Source organism: Nerophis lumbriciformis, linkage group LG26, assembly GCF_033978685.3.
Source record: "Nerophis lumbriciformis linkage group LG26, RoL_Nlum_v2.1, whole genome shotgun sequence".
NCBI lineage: Eukaryota > Metazoa > Chordata > Actinopteri > Syngnathiformes > Syngnathidae > Nerophis > Nerophis lumbriciformis.
In genome coordinates this window covers 35,541,815-35,555,324 of record NC_084573.2, presented here as the reverse complement: position 1 = coordinate 35,555,324, position 13,510 = coordinate 35,541,815, and the positions used below count along the sequence as shown (strand labels likewise).

At 45.0% G+C, this 13,510-nt stretch overlaps 1 protein-coding gene across 1 annotated transcript in view; it reads right to left on the bottom strand.

Annotated features, from left to right (window-relative positions):
• LOC133623684 (angiopoietin-related protein 1) overlaps window positions 1-13,510 on the bottom strand; it is a 120,672-nt gene that overhangs the window by 81,604 nt on the left and 25,558 nt on the right. The window lies entirely within an intron of this gene.

The window sequence follows — 13,510 nt, the reverse complement described above, 5'->3', positions numbered from 1 at the left end:
TTGTGGTATCATCCAAAACTAATGTAAAGTATCACACAATAGAAGAATAAGCTGACAACAAGCTATCCATACACTTGGGTAAAACGGAATCCAAACCTTAAGAAAGTCAATGACTTCACTATAAAAGTGGGTGACATTGTAATCACCAGGAAGGATGAGGTCACCTACCTAGGACACAGGAAATGGTTTTGGATCCGAGGAAAGTGACTGACCATGAGCTAGTGGTCATCAAAAATCAGGAAATCACCCAGGTATCCTCATATAAATATTTAGGGGTTCATATTGATAATCTTCTCTGCTGGAAGACACATATTGACAAACTGTGCAATAGACTGCAACAGAGGCTATATTTTTTGCGAAGATTAAGATTGTACGGCGTAAGCAGCCACATCATGATGATTTTCTACCGTACCATTGTAGAGAGCATCATTAGATACGGGATCACCTCATGGTTTGGCAACCTAACCGTTAAGCTAAAAAGCAAACTGGCCGGCATGCATAAAACGGCAATGAAAATCGTAGGGAGGAAAGAATATGAGCCTATACAGAGCATCTATGAGCAGGCAGTTAGGAAAAAAGCTAAGAAAATTATTTCCAACTCACAACACCCACTCTTTCCTGAATATGGAACCCTGCCATCAGGGAGAAGACTCCGGGTCCCACTATGCAAATCTAACCGCCTTAAATTATCATTTGTCCCAGTCTCCATTAAGCTGACCAACAATGTGCAATAGAATGTTAATACATAGGTTAGCACTTTTTTAGCACATAGCACTTTAGCACATAGCACTAAGCACTTTAGCACACAGCACTTTATCCATGAGCCCTAGTGCAATGCACATTGGTACTTTATCTTTATCTCCACACTGTAGATTTTATGCCTACATCAAAGTGCCACCTATGTCTATCAAACTCCATGTTCTGATGTTTAAATGTTAGTTGTATGGTTGTGGTTGTGTTTTTGTTCTGTTGTTTTTGGGTATGTTAAGAAAGCAATGATGCACTGTGCCCAAGACAAATTTCCCCGCGGGGACAATAAAGTTGAACCTTGAACCTTGAGGTTCCATTCTAGAGGCTAATCTTTCCTGTGATAAAATGGCAACCAAGGTAATCAAAAAGATCAACCAACGAACGAGATTTCTCTATAGAATCTCCTCTCTGGTCAACAAAAGCACCATGAAGATTCTGGCGGGAACTCTCGTTCAACCCTTTTTCGATTACGCATGCACCTCCTGGTAACCTAGCACCTCCAAAATCCTCAAATCTAGACTCCAAACATCCCAGGACAAGCTAGTCAGATTACTTCTAGACCTCCACCCCAGATCACACCTCACTCCTACCCACTTCTCCAAAGTGGGCTGGCTCAGGGTGGAGGACAGAGTAAAACAACTTGCACTGAGCCTGGTCTATAAAATCCGCTACACCTCCCTGATACCGAAGTACATGTCAAACTATTTCCTTAACGTAAATGACCGCCATAACCACAACACCAGGGGGAGCTCCACTAACCACGTTAAACCCAGATTCCGATCTAACAAAGGTCTTAACTCATTCTCTTTCTATGCCACATCAATTTTACTCCCAACAGGTATAAAAGAAAGGGCATCTCTATCCTCCTTCAAAACCGCACTAAAAGAACACCTCCAGGCAACTTCAACCCTAAACTAACACCCTCCCTTCCTCATCATACCTCCTCGGATTGTAAATAATAAAATGTAAACAATCAAATGTAGTCACTTTTTCTTATAATTTCTGATCTCTCTCTCTGTGTCCAATACTTGCTGTACATATGTACCAAGTCAGTCCTACACTGTTCCAATGTCCATTTCTCTGATGATGCAATTGTTGATGACTGAAGTGTTGATATCAACCAAACTTAACCCCCCTCCATATCCCACACCCCGGATTGTAAATAATGTAAATAATTCAATTTATATACTGTGATGATTATCTTGTGTGATTACTGTATTATGAAAATAGTATATATCTGTATCATGAATCAATTTAAGTTGAAAAACTTATTGGGGTGTTACCATTTAGTGATCAATTGTACGGAATATGTACTTCACTGTGCAATCTACTAATACAAGTTTCAATCAATCAATCAATCAATCAATACATTTTACCAGAAGTGTAGATAGAACATGTTAGAAGAGAAAGCAAGCAGATATTAACAGTAAATGAACAAGTAGATTATTAATTAATTTTCTACCACATGTCCTTAATAAGTTGACAAAATAATAGGTGTATAAATGACACAATATGTTACTGCATATGTCAGCAGACTAATTAGGAGCCTTTGTTTGTGTCATGTCTGTGTGATCATGTTTTTGTTTTGGTCATGTTCGGTTTTGTTTTGGACTTTTTGTGCACTTTTGTTTTGTCACCATAGCAACCATTAGTTTTCACCTGTCACGTCACGCACCTGTTTCACGTTTTGAGTCACGCACCTGTTTCCGTTAATCATGTCTATAGTATTTAAGTTCATTGTTTTCAGTTTGTCGTTCTGACGACATCCCCGCATTTATACTCTCCACACACCCTTATGAGCCTTGCTGCGCTTTTTCATGCCGTTTTTTCATCCAAGCAAGTTTTCTTTATTCATGCCAGTTTGCAAGTTTTGTTTAATTGTTCATAGTTTCTGCCAATGTGCAAGTTCTGTGTTTATAGTCTAGTTTTGTACCTCCGCCCCTGTGCGCGCCTTTTGTTTGATCCTTTTTTTTGTAGTTATAGTGTTTAAATAAATCATGTATTTACCTTCACGCTACATCTGGTCCAATTCACTTGCACCTCGGGAGAAAAAACCAAGCCATAGTCCAAGTCAGGACAGTTTGTTTACTTACTACTAAAAGACAAGTTGTCTAGTATGTTAACTATCTTATTTAAAGACTTAACTGCAATAAGAAACAAGTGTTTAATATACCCTAAGATTTTTTGTTAAAATAAATCTAATAATGCAATTTTTTTGTGGTCACCTTTATTTAGAAAAGTCCCGAAAAGTATTGAAATAATTTTAGTACCGGTACCGCTACCAAAATATTGGTATCGTTACAACACTAATAGGAACCCTTAAGTAAAAATATCTGAATTGAAGTGTGGCATCATTATTCTTGCTAATCGTACATTTAAATGCAGAGAAGTCATACAGAGAGGGGCGCAGTTTGTCTTACCCGCTCTGAAAAGGCATATGTGAGGTGCTTGTCCCTGCATTCTTTCTACAACGAAGCACAGCTACAGTAGGCCCAAACCGTGCAAAGTGGTACAAAAAAAATCTGAAAGTAAAAGTACTGACGGTGAAAGTGCCACGTCTACATAATCCACACTACTGCATATTATCATGTGTAAAGCTGGGGCGATTCGTTGACCTGGTCAACATCGTGGATGACGTACATACAGCCATCAACATGCTTCGCCTTGGAAAAAAATGGCCACCCAGGGAGAAAAAGATGGTTGTGTAAGTCATTTACTTCTGTAACCCCGACCGAACCAGTTTGTAGATATAAGAAAATAGGTGGAATTCTGTTGTGTTTTTAGTGTTTTTCCTGCTTTCTCCTCTTGTCTACACCTGTGCTTCTAGTGAATTGTCCTCGGCGAGGGGCGGACCTTGATGCACACCTGCTCACAATTAGCACTCCGGTATATAGGCACGTCACGGTCAGCTTGGCCTCGCCGGTTATTGTCTCCTGCACCTCCCACGTGCATGTGCCTGCTTCATTTCATCAGTCCCGGTATGTTGCCTCTCCTTATTCCTGTAATCCCTCACCTCTTTGTGTTTGCTTCCTAGCCCCCCCTGAGGTAAAGAGGATTTTGTGTTGGACTTTTTTGCTGTGTTCAGTGCGCCCTGGCCTTCCTCCCTGCCGACCACTGTGGAACCTGTTTTTGTTTGTTTATTCGTGGTGTGCATTTTTTGCCCCATCGCCTTTTGTTACACTTGTTGGATTTATTAAATATTCCCCTTTTTATAATTCAACCTTGCCTCTCGTCTCTGCATCCTGGGATCACCTTGATCAGGTCCTAACAGAATTCATTTGTAAAAGTTGTTTTACCACAACACTAAAAAACCAGTGTGGTACAAAAAAATTCTGTAAAATTGCATATTTTGTAATTCTTACCGACTTTAATGAGATGTGTTTTTGGCGGGAAAAAAAGCCCCATTTTTTGGGGAAAAAATGTGATCAAAAACGCAAATTTACGTACTTCTCGAATGTACAGTACTTAAAAACAAGTCAATTATTCTCTTCTTTTTGGTGTCCATCCATCCATCCATTTTCTTCCGCTTATCTGAGGTGAGGTCACGGGGGCAGCAGCCTAAGCAGAGAAGCCCAGACTTCCTTCTCCCCAGCCACTTCGTCCAGCTTCTCCCGAGGGATCCCGAGGCGTTCCCAGGCCAGCCGGGAGAGATAGTCTTCCCAACGTGTCCTGGGTCTTCCCCGTGGCCTCCTGCCGGTCGGATGTGCCCTTAACACCTCCCTAGGGAGGCGTTCAGGTGGCATCCTGACCAGATGCCCGAACCACCTCATCTGGCTCCTCTCCATGTGGAGGAGCAGCGGCTTTACTCTGAGCTCCCCCCGAATGGCAGAGCTTCTCACCCTATCTCTAAGGGAGAGACCCGCCACCCGGCGGAGGAAACTCATTTCGGCCGCTTGTACCCGTGATCTTGTCCTTTCGGTCATAACCCAAAGCTCATGACCATAGGTGAGGATGGGAACGTAGATCGACCGGTAAATTGAGAGCTTTGCATACCGGCTCAGCTCCTTCTTCACCACAACGGATCGATACAGCGTCCGCATTACTGAAGACGCCGCACCGATCCGCCTGTCGATCTCACGATCCACTCTTCCCTCAGTCGTCAACAAGACTCCGAGGTACTTGAACTCCTCCACTTGGGGCAAGATCTCCTCCCCAACCAGGAGATGGCACTCTACCCTTTCCCGGGCGAGAACCATGGACTCGGATTTGGAGGTGCTGATTCTCATCCCAGTCGCTTCACACTCGGCTGCGAACCGATCCAATGAGAGCTGAAGATCCTGGCCAGATGAAGCCATCAGGACCACATCATCTGCAAAAAGCAGAGACCTAATCCTGCAGCCACCAAACCAGATCCCCTCAACGCCCTGACTGCGCCTAGAAATTCTGTCCATAAAAGTTATGAACAGAATCGGTGAGAAAGGGCAGACTTGGCGGAGTCCAACCCTCACTGGAAACGTGTCCGACTTACTGCCGGCAATGCGGACCAAGCTCTGACACTGATCATACAGGGAGCGGACCGCCACAATCAGACAGTCCGATAACCCATACTCTCTGAGCACTCCCCACAGGACTTCCCGAGGGACACGGTCAAATGCCTTCTTTAAATCCACAAAGCACATGTAGACTGGTTGGGCAAACTCCCATGCACCCTCAAGGACCCTGCCGAGAGTATAGAGCTGGTCCACAGTTCCACGACCAGGACGAAAACCACACTGTTCCTACTGGATCCGAGGTTCGACTATCCGGCGTAGCCTCCTCTCCAGTACACCTGAATAGACCTTACCGGGAAGGCTGAGGAGTGTGATCCCACGATAGTTGGAACACACCCTCCGGTTCCCCTTCTTAAAGAGAGGAACCACCACCCCGGTCTGCCAATCCTTTTTGATGTTATCCTCATAATATGCAACCTTTACACATCATTTTAAAGTAAAAAAAAAAAAGTCTGTGCCTCACCAGGTATGAACTTCATTGCACGTCACTGACATTAAAGTGATCAATTATTGATGATTTATCTCTTATTCAACTATTTACTGGAGTGTGTTCAAATTGAGAACAGGAACTGAACAAAAGTGTTAGTAGTCGCTACAAATGGAAAAGGGGTATGGAGCTCTGCTTCTTCCTACTCTTTTTCGGACATGTAAAAATAAACTGGAAATTGTGATGTATAATGTTGTGACTGTAAACTTAAACCATAAACCATAAAAAAGTAACATTTTGGCATGCATAGTGTACTCTGTTTGCTTTGTTCCCGCCATGTTATATTCCCGACATGGAGACCCTGCTGTGACAATGACGCGCATGACAGTGTTTTTGTCATCAAGTGAGAAGTAAATGAATGTATTGTGGCTGAATATGCTAAATCACAGCTCAGCGCTCCTCACACTGAATTAGTGCGGCAGTTCAGGCTGCTAATCCTTTTGCAGTCTTCTTGTGTATTACATTTTCAGACAAGGTTAGAAGGACTAGAGCAGGGATGTCAAAGTCAAGGCCTGCATGGCAGATCCGGCCCGGGAATGATTGATCTAGGGCCTGCGGGTTGATATTTGATTAGTATTAGAACCGGCCCGCAGGCCACAGCCGCCTGCTGCTGTTTTGCATGCACTAATAGTCCATTAGTGTTGGCGCTAGGAATTTTTAAAAGGTCCCACTTTTTTTGTAACTGTTTTGAAAACAAATGATAAATGTATGCATTATCCTGTTATATCTCGCATTCTATATTGTGTTTCGGAAAAATGTTGTCATAAACGTTAATTTCATAAAAATAAAAACAATACAAAAGAAAACAAATTTTTACGCATATAACATATTCAGTTATAAACATTCATTCACTTTCTTCTTTCCTTCATGGATCTAAACTTTACAGCTGCTGGTATTTATTTCTATATTTTTATTGTAATATTTTCAGAATGTGTTTGTTCTATTTTTGGCTAAAGTAAGATAAAGAAAACAATCTGAAGTTGTCTTTATTTTTTAGTTTCAATGCTATGATTTCTGCATCAAATTGCATCGACTCGTATTGCATCGAATCGTAATGTTTTAAAAAGTACCGTATTTTCCGGACCATAAGGCGCACCGGATTATAAGGCGCATTGCCGATGAATGGTCTATTTTCTATCTTTTTTCATATATAAGGCGCACCTGATTATAGGGTGCATCCATCCATCCATCTTCTTCCGCTTATCCGAGGTCGGGTCGCGGGGGCAGCAGCCTAAGCAGGGAAGCCCAGACTTCCCTCTCCCCAGCCACTTCGTCCAGCTCTTCCTGTGGGACCCCGAGGCGTTCCCAGGCCAGCCGAGAGACATAGTCTTCCCAACGTGTCCTGGGTCTTCCCCGCGGCCTCCTACCGGTCGGACGTGCCCTAAACACCTCCCTAGGGAGGCGTTCGGGTGGCATCCTGACCAGATGCCCGAACCACCTCATCTGGCTCCTCTCGATGTGGAGGAGCAGCGGCTTTACTTTGAGCTCCTCCCGGATGGCAGAGTTTCTCACCCTATCTCTAAGGGAGAGCCCCGCCACCCGGCGGAGGAAACTCATTTCGGCCGCTTGTACCCGTGATCTTGTCCTTTCGGTCATAACCCAAAGCTCATGACCATAGGTGAGGATGGGAACGTAGATCGACCAGTAAATTGAGAGCCGGAAGGATGGGAACGTAGATCGACCGGTAAATTGAGAGCTTTGCCTTCCGGCTCAGCTCCTTCTTCACCACAACGGATCGATACAGCGTCCGCATTACTGAAGACGCCGCACCGATCCGCCTGTCGATCTCACGATCCACTCTTCCCTCACTCGTGAACAACTTGAACTTCTCCACTTGGGGCAAGATCTCCTCCCCAACCCGGAGATGGCACTCCACCCTTTTCCGGGCGAGAACCATGGACTCGGACTTGGAGGTGCTGATTCTCATCCCAGTCGCTTCACACTCAGCTGCGAACCGATCCAGTGAGAGCTGAAGATCCTAGCCAGATGAAGCCATCAGGACCACATCATCTGCAAAAAGCAGAGACCTAATCCTGCAGCCACCAAACCAGATCCCCTCAACGCCTTGACTGCGCCTAGAAATTCTGTCCATAAAAGTTATGAACAGAATCGGTGACAAAGGGCAGCCTTGGCGGAGTCCAACCCTCACTGGAAACGTGTCCGACTTACTACCGGCAATGCGGACCAAGTTCTGGCACTGATCATACAGGGAGCGGACTGCCACAATCAGACAGTCCGATACCCCATACTCTCTGAGCACTCCCCACAGGACTTCCCGAGGGACACGGTCGAATGCCTTCTCCAAGTCCACAAAACACATGTAGACTGGTTGGGCAAACTCCCATGCACCCTCAAGGACCCTGCGGAGAGTATAGAGCTGGTCCACAGTTCCACGACCAGGACGAAAACCACACTGTTCCTCCTGAATCCGAGGTTGGACTATCCGGCGTAGCCTCCTCTCCAGTACACCTGAATAGACCTTACCGGGAAGGCTGAGGAGTGTGATCCCACGATAGTTAGAACACACCCTCCGGTTCCCCTTCTTAAAGAGAGGAACCACCACCCCGGTCTGCCAATCCAGTGGCACCGCCCCCGATGTCCACGCGATGCTGCAGAGTCTTGTCAACCAAGACAGCCCCACAGCATCCAGAGCCTTAAGGAACTCCGGGCGGATCTCATCTACCCCCGGGGCCTTGCCACCGAGGAGCTTTTTAACTACCTCAGCAACCTCAGCCCCAGAAATAGGAGAACCCACCACAGACTCCCCATGCACTGCTTCCTCATATGAAGACGTGTTGGTGGGATTGAGGAGGTCTTCGAAGTATTCCCTCCACCGATCCACAACATCCGCAGTCGAGGTCAGCAGAACACCATCCTCGCCATACACGGTGTTGATAGTGCACTGCTTCCCCTTCCTGAGGCGGCGGATGGTGGTCCAGAATTGCTTCGAAGCCGTCCGGAAGTCGTTTTCCATGGCCTCACCAAACTCCTCCCATGTCCGAGTTTTTGCCTCTGCGACCGCTGAAGCCGCACACCGCTTGGCCTGTCGGTACTTGTCCGCTGCCTCAGGAGTCCTATGAGCCAAAAGAACCCGATAGCACTCCTTCTTCAGCTTGACGGCATCCCTCACCGCCGGTGTCCACCAACGGGTTCTAGGATTACCGCCACGACAAGCACCAACTACCTTGCGGCCACAGCTCCAATCAGCCGCCTCGACAATAGAGGCGCGGAACATGGTCCATTCGGACTCAATGTCCAGCACCTCCCTCGTGACATGTTCAAAGTTCTTCCGGTGGTGGGAATTGAAACTCTCTCTGACAGGAGACTCTGCCAGACGTTCCCAGCAAACCCTCACAATGCGTTTGGGCCTGCCAGGTCTGTCCGGCATCCTCCCCCACCATCGCAGCCAACTCACCACCAGGTGGTGATCGGTAGAAAGCTCCGCCCCTCTCTTCACCCGAGTGTCCAAAACATGAGGCCGCAAATCCGATGACACAACTACAAAGTCGATCATGGAACTGCGGCCTAGGGTGTCCTGGTGCCAAGTGCACATATGGACACCCTTATGGACACCCTTATGTTTGAACATGGTGTTCGTTATGGACAATCTGTGACGGGCACAAAAGTCCAATAACATAACACCGCTCGGGTTCAGATCCGGGCAGCCATTCTTCCCAATCACGCCTCTCCAGGTTTCACTGTCGCTGCCAACATGAGCATTGAAGTCCCCCAGTAGAACGAGGGAATCACCCGGGGGAGCACTCTCAAGTACTCCCTCGAGTGAATCCAAAAAGGGTGGGTACTCTGAGCTGCGGTTTGGCGCGTAAGCGCAAACCACAGTCAGGACCCGTTCCCCCACCCGAAGGCGGAGGGAAGCTACCCTCTCGTCTACCGGGTTGAACTCCAACGTACAGGCTCTGAGCCGGGGGGCAACAAGAATTGCCACCCCAGCCCGTCGCCTCTCACTGCCGGCAACGCCAGAGTGGAAGAGAGTCCAGCCCCTCTCGAGAGGGGCTGGACTGGTGCATTAAAGGAGTCATATTTATTTTTCTAAATGTAAAATACTTCCTTGTGGTCTACATAACATGTAATGGTGGGTCTTTGGTCAAAATGTTGCATAGATGATGTTTTACCCGTCATCTTTGTTGTAGCGGTGTAGCGTGCAAGGACGGGAGTGGAAGAAGTGTCAAAAGATGGAGCTAACTGTTTTGATGACATTCAGACTTTACTTCAATTAATAACGGAGCAGCATCTCCTCATCCGGAAACAACAACAAACCGTCCGACTGGAACTCTCTAATAACTAAAGTTCCTTGGGTGAATAATGTAAACTCACTACACCGGTAGTTTTTAGCGCTTTCATGGTGAGTTTACTGACAGATATAAGTAAAAACTTTACACTACTTTATATTAGAAATGGCAACAGCGGAGGATGAATGTCCCATAACAAGAAGATAGAGAAAAAGAAGAAGCTTATCGACTACGGCGTCGGCACGGACTAACAAAGGCGGACGCGCGCAATTTTTCAGGATTTATGCAGATCCCAAATACAGATCAGCGGGTACCAGAAGGTAAGAAAAGTTGCTTTTGCATAATATTGAGAAACAAAACTCCAGATAATATGTCTTACCTTATACACACACCATAATAATACTGGTATGTTTAATGCGCCGACAATCCATCAAGAGGTGCGGCTTCATAGCTTACCAAAGTCGTACTAAAACATTTTGATAGATTTTTGAGCGCCGTGTGTAATGTTCTATATTTTCAATGGAACATGTAAAATGATGGTGTTGTTTACTTGAGTCATATTGCCATCACAGTGCAGTCTACACGTATCTCTTATGTTTGACTGCCATCTACTGGTCACACTTATCATTACACCATGTACCAAATAAAATTGCTTCGTGGTCGGTGAGCAAAACCAGAATTATTCTGTACATTAGGCACACCGGGTTATAAGGTGCAGTCGAATTTTGAGAAAAAAAAAGGATTTTAAGCCTTATAGTCCAGAAAATACGGTAATGTTAGTGAATCGTATTGTAACCCATGTATCGAGATTCATATCGGATCGCTATTGAAGGCCAAGATGCACACCCCTAATATATATAAAACATAACAAGGGGTTCAGTGACGTGCGGTCACTAGAGGCAGGTGAGGCGGAGCCTCACCTGCCATCATGGAAAGAAAAAAAAAGTAAAAAGAAAAAAAAAAAATTAAATTGTTATATGTATCCAGTGATTATACTATAAAGTTATTTTCCGTTTAACTTCACCAGTTTTAGATTATCTTTATTCAAAATCGCTGAATTTTCACATTTGCCGTTCAAATACTGAGAAGAGACGGTGCGGTGAACAGCAGCCAGTTGAGGCACGTCACTCAATTGTGCCTCACCATGGATTCCGGACTCGACTAACTGCTGGCCTGCTGTGCAGTGAGACCGTATTGCTATATGAATTATATTATACATTTCCATAGTTTAGTTAGCTGAGGTATATAATGTACAGTGTATTTTGTCAACAACTGTATGTGTGTAACGTATTTCTTGTGCTGAGCAATCATAAAACTGCTGCGAAGACGCACTGGCTGAGGCTCGCGTAATCCCGCCTCCTGGTGCCGGTTATTGCACCTCCGCCGCAGAGTGCACCCCCCGACGGGAGCGCCACACCAACCAAAGCCCAAACCCAAACCCTCCACGTGCAAGACCGAATCCACCCAAAAAAAGTCACTTAACAAGAAGCCAAAAAGTGCAAAAAACAACAATGCTCGCGCCGGAGGAGCCGTGAACGACTGCAGGGACACAACATTAGGTACACCTGCAGGCTGCAGCACGGATTTCATATTTCATTCATTCACAACTCCTCCAACACCAACACCACTGTTCCCGCACTTATAAGTAAAGGTAAGACCATAATAACGTTTTTTTTTTATTAAATGTGGTTTTTTGTGTGCTACAGTTTGTATGTGTAAAGTTAAAGTTTAGTTAAAGTACCAATGATTGTCACCGCTAGGGATTTTGGGCCCCATGAAAAGAATCTTTACAGGGCCCCCAACACAGTGTCATTATTTTTTCTGTATTATAATTTCATCATCATAAGGGGCCTCTCTGGGCCCCCCTCCATCATGGGCCCCTAGAATCCGTCTCCTTTACCCCCCCCCTTTTCGGCGCCCCTGCACACACACACTAGGTGTGGTGAAATTTGTCCTCTGCATTTGACCCATCCCCTTGCTCACCCCCTGGGATGTGAGGGGAGCAGTGGGCAGCAGCGGCGCCACGCCCGGGAATAATTGTTGGTGATTTAACCCCCAATTCCAACCCTTGATGCTGAGTGCCAAGCAGGGAAGAATGCTGGTATGAGCTTTTAAACATAACCCGTTAACTGCTGCCAATCAAATGGTGAATAAGATACTCTTTAGGGTTCATATGTTTGTAAATCTGACTGTGATGAAGTCAGTGCCTCACCAGCCATCAACCTCACCGCACGTCACTGAAGGGGTTAATGAATCAACAATCTCTTCATGATCACAATAACACAAAAACAATAGCAAGCTAAAATCAAAGTCAACGCCCACACACACACACACACACACACATATTCCTTTGGTGCTCCCAAAAAACATTAACATGTTCCTACAATAATAAAAAAAATGTTTTTTTATTTGGCTATCCCCGTGGCAGACGACGTGATGTCGTGATAAAACTGACAAACAAAGTTAAGGCACAATACTGTGAGCTGGAGTATGCAGTACCAGGTCATAAATTACATTTTGTCCTGACATTGCTACGGTAACCATGGCAACATTCCCGACTGGGCTTAAAGTGGGGTACATAAGGGGGGGGTGTAAAGGGAAAGCATTTCGGCTGTGCTGAGATGAGAGTCAAAAAAAAAAAAAATAGCAGGATGAAAAGGAGCAGGAAGTGCACAGTAAAGGTAAAATGTGCCACCTAGACAGCATTGGATGCATTTCGTATGACCTACTTCCCCCCCCCATCCCTCACTGTCAATCTCACTTCCTTTTAACTTTGAGCTTTACACGCCCACGCCCTTTACTAATCACACGCTTTCTTTCATTTGCATAATGAAAAGTGGAATGTGTGAGCGCGCGTGTGAGTTTTCAATCTACCATTATGCAGCCTGGTAACATGTAATCAGCCAATTCAAGATAGGACAATTACATTGTTTTATTGCTTATTCTCCATTTTGCAGCAACAGTTGCAGCAATAAGGGAATCAACACTCCACTTAAAAGCTTTATCGCTCACACATTGCAAACGTCCTATGACAGAGTCTTGATGAGAAAGGCCTTTTTCATAGACGCCAGGCCTCGATAATAGTCAACAAATCAATTCAAACTAAGTCGCTGGGATTATAGCCATGTGACGTTTAGTAAGATGTGAGATGTTTGCGCTTGCTTCACAGCTGTAAGACAATGCAGATGTGTATGTTTTTTGTGTGTTATTTTATTGTCTATTCATCATTATTTATTCATTTATCAATTAAGCTAACAAACGCTAACCAACATGCACCCAATCAGCCAGAAATCAAGGAGCGACAAAACTATTGATGAGACTTTTGGACACTCGGACATGAAAGTTAGTTAATTTGTAGTTCCAAGCATATTTGTTCTACTTTTTATGTTTTTTCACTCACTTTTTGTCTCACACAACATAATGAATTCCTTCCTTAACTACAGCTTCCATTACAATTACCTTCAAATGCATCCTACATACCTGCCAACTTTTGAAATCTGAAAAACCTAGTAGCCAGGGTCCAGGACAAAATG